Genomic DNA, 4,321 nt, shown 5'->3' on the forward strand with positions numbered 1-4,321 from the left:
TACATTTTTTAGAAGTTTTTATTCCTTTTCTCCTTGAATATGTAATTTCTTGGACAACTAATCTGATCTTTAATGAAAAAGTAGTGTAAGCTCTGGAATAACAGAAATCTTAGACATAATAAAAATAGCTTAAGACTTATTTTTAATTTTTAAGGACACATGCATATTTGTCTTATCATAATTATATTATTATATGCAGTTCAGAACTAAAACTCAAAGGCCAATGGTACAGTATAGTTCTTTTTACTATTTAAGTGGAGTTTTTCTTGAGCATCTCGAATATATTGTGAAATGAGTTGATGCTGCTTTAAAGGAAGGATGAGTAACTGACTGAAATCCAAGAGGAAAAAATACAAAAAGCTTACAAATAGAAATGAATATAGGACAAAAGGAGTTGAGGAAAGGGATGTTACTCTGACCATTACTGCATTAGTCTGAGGCCAAATTATGCACAGGACCAGGAAGGTCTGGTTAAAGGTAGCAGGTGGAATGGAAGGCAGACCACAGTCCTGCAAAAACATTGTGCATATTCCTTCTCCTACTGACCGGAGAACTGTAGGAAGGTGCTTTCTCTCAATCATCCAGGAGGAAGACTGCTTTAGAAGTATTTGTGGTGGAAGCTGGCTGGTCATCAGAGACAGAATCTGCATATTTGGAAGTGTGTGAGGGGCAGAGAAAGAGAGAGAGAACCTGTATATTTTAGAGGGAAAAAAAAGAGAGGGAAATCAAGATATCTTGAATGAAGACCCTGAGAGAAGCTTGCCAACACTGGATAGCTACTTGGGTATGTTTTTTCTAACTCTACAGAAAACAGAACAAAATACTCCTCTTTCTAAAATTTCCTGACTTAACATGAATTCACTCCTCTTTACCGCTGGGCTGATTCAGAAGTGGATAAGAAAGTGACCATACCTCTTCAAAGTCCCACTTTGAAACAACGGATCTATGCAGAATACAATACATAAGGCAACCCTGTGTCTCTTTCAGACAAAATGGAGTTGTCCCATTACAACTGACAATTGCTCTTAGTAAGTGCAGCTTTGCCTTCCTTTCTGTAGGGACAGTGTCCCAAATATGAGAAGACATGTCCAACAGGAGCCTGGTGACCACGTTCTTCCTTACAGGCCTTCTCCACCTGCCAGCGATGGATACCCCACTCTTCAGAGTATTCCTGGTGATATACGTCCTCATGGTGCTAAGGAACCTCCTCATCCTGCTGGTGATCAGGGCGCCTCACCTGCACACCCCCACGTACCACTTCCTCAGCAACCTGTCCTTCATCAACATGTGGTTCTAAACCATCACAGTGCCCAAGGTGCTGACGACCTAGGGAAGCAAAGCCATCTCCTTCTACAGCTGCGTAGCCCAGCTCTATGCCTTCCACCTCCTGGGAAACACCGAGTGCTTCCTCTACATGGTCATGTCCTACGATCGCTAACTGGCCGTCAGTTCACCACTTGGGTAAGCCAGTGTAATGAGCACGAGGACATGCACCCTGCTGGCTGCCAGCACGTGGCTCAGCAGAGCTCTCCACTCTGCTCCAAGCCAGCTTTGTTCTTCCGCCTGCCCTACTGTGGGCCCAGCCAGATCCAGCACTACTTCTGCAATGAGCAGCACCTGCTCAAGTTGACCTGCATGGACACCATGGCCAATGAGATGATCATCTTCATCAACATTGGACCTGTGGTCGTAGGCTGCTTTCTCCTGGTAGCACTGTCCTACGTGTCCAATGTCCATGTGGTCTTGAAGATCTGCACCACGGAGGGGAGATGCCGAGCCTTCCAGACCTACACCTCTCACTGCATCATGGTCCTGTGCTTCTTTGTTCCCTCCCTTTTCATTTACCTAAGGCTGGGCTCCAGGGACATGATGGATATGGTTGTGGCAGTTTTCTACACCGTGCTGACCCCGCTTCTGAATCCCATGGTCTATACCCTGAGAAACAAGTAGGCGAAGAGAGCTCTGTTGAAGCTGAAAAGTAGGTCAGTATTCACTTAAGATAAACAAATAAGAAAGGACAGATATGCATAGCTTTTATTAAGTTTATAATTAAATTAAACCTTCAACAAGAACATTATACTTGAGACAGACACAGTGGCAGGCCTCTGGTCATCCAGCAATACTGAGGAAGGGACATCCTTGCTCCCTCATCTCACCTGCAGACCCCCAGCCCAAGCGCCCATCCCCTAGCCTGTCTTGTCCCCAGCAGCAAGCCACAGACACAGCAGCAGGCCTCCAGCCAGTCAGCGATCCTGAGGCTGGGACATCCCTGCTCCCTCACCTCACCTGCAGACCCTCAGCCCAAGTGCCCACCCCCTAAGTAGGCAGCCATTAATATCTGTTTTGGATCTTTCAGCTTTATTCTCTTGTTAATTTCCTGGTCTTCCTCCTCCCACAGCCTGTCCTGTCCCCAACAGCAAGCCACAGACACAGCAGCAGGCCTTCAGCGAAGGCCTTTATTTCTTTGTGTGTGTGTGTTTATTTTTTCTTGTGTTGTTTCACCTAATACCCTCTCCTCTTCATCTTCCACCCTGCCAGAAGGACTAGACAGGTCTATAATCAGATATCTGAAATCCCCTAGTAATATAACTTTCTCTGGGATCTTCCCTTGTACTGACCCTCCTGAGTAAAAGGAGATACTGCTTCTCAGACACCTCAGTAGAGTACCCCTCTTGATACCACATTGGTAAAAACAACAGAAGAGAGACTTCAGAAAACATTAATTTGCAGCAAAAGGGAAAGTATCTTATTCCTAGTCAGAGAAACATTCCCGCAAGAGGTATTCAAAGTGAATACATCTTATAATGGCGAGAAGTAGAAGAGTCTCAGGTATGAATAAACAAGGAAATACATCTCCATCAAAAGTACAGAGTAACTCCCCTCCATCTTTTGTGCTAATAGACGATGTTACCAAAATGCCAAAGAAGTTCGAACATTTATGGTGAACAAATTTTTGAGTTGGAACAGAAAAGAGACAACAAACAACAGGAGATGAGGAAGTCATTCCAAGATATGAAAGAATAAATGGACACTCTGAGTAAGAACCAGATAGAGCTATTAGAGATAAAGTCTGGAATAGAGGAAATCAAAAACTCCCTTGAAAGTATTAAAAGTCAATTAGACCATGCTGAAGATCGAATCTCTGATGTAAAAGATAAAACTTCTGACCTAGAAAGAACCACCAAAAAGATAGAAAAAATAACAAAAAACATGAGGATAATATATGAGAAATACTAGATTCCATAAGACGCCCAAATATCAGAATAATTGGCATCCCAGAACGTAAAGAAACTAATAATGGCATGGAAAATCTATTCCATGCAATCTTGGAAGAAAATTTCCTGAGTTTAGAGAGGCACTCAATCATCAAGACCCAAGAAATACAAAGGATCCCAGTTAGAATCAACCCTAGAAGATCTTCCCCAAGGCACGTCATAGCCAGACTATCCAAGACCACATTGAATCAGGCAACATTACAACAGACATAATAGAAATACAAGACATCATTAGAGGATACTATGAGCCAACTATATGCCAACAAAGAAGAAAATCTGGATGAGATGGACACATTCCTGGACACATATAACCTACCAAGATTGACACAGGAGAACATAGAAAGCCTGACTAGACCTATAACAAGCAATGAGATTAAATCAGTAATAAATAACCTCCCAACAAAGAAAAGTCTAGGTCCTAATGTCTTCATTGCTGAATTTTACAAAACTTTTGAAGAAGAAGAAATCCCCATTCTACTCACACTGTTTCTAGAGATCCAAAAGGAAGGCGCCTATCCAGATTCATTCTATAAAGCCTCCATTACCCTTATTCCCAAAATAGATAATGATATGACAAAAATAAAACTACAGACCTATATCTCTGAATATAGATGCAAAAATTCCCAACAAGATACTTGCTAACTATATTCAACAACATGTAAATAAAGATTATTCATTAAAACCAGGTAGGCTTTATTCCAGGGATGCCAGGGTGGTTTGATATACACAAAATATAAATGTAATACACCATATTAACAGAAAGAAAGATAAAAACCACATTATCATCTCAATTGATACAGAAAAAGCATTTGACAAAGTACAGCATTCTTCTATGATTAAGTAACTCAGGAAAATTGGCATAGAAGGATCATTTCTCAGCATAATAAAAACCATCTATGAAAAAACTAGATCTAACATTATACTGAATGGGGAAAAGCTAAAAGCTTTTCCACCAAAACCTGGTACAAGACAAGGTTGCCCACTTTCTCTGCTCCTGTTCAATTTAGTACTGGAAGTCTTAGCCAGTGCAATCAGACAAGAGAAGG

At 41.6% G+C, this 4,321-nt stretch overlaps 1 pseudogene; it reads left to right on the forward strand.

Annotated features, from left to right (window-relative positions):
* Positions 1-1,084: 1,084 nt before the first annotated feature.
* LOC102500517 (olfactory receptor 10G7-like) lies at positions 1,085-1,998 on the forward strand (annotated as a pseudogene).
* Positions 1,999-4,321: the final 2,323 nt, after the last annotated feature.

Source organism: Tupaia chinensis, unplaced genomic scaffold (assembly GCF_000334495.1).
Source record: "Tupaia chinensis unplaced genomic scaffold, TupChi_1.0 Scaffold000651_1, whole genome shotgun sequence".
Classification (NCBI taxonomy): domain Eukaryota; kingdom Metazoa; phylum Chordata; class Mammalia; order Scandentia; family Tupaiidae; genus Tupaia; species Tupaia belangeri.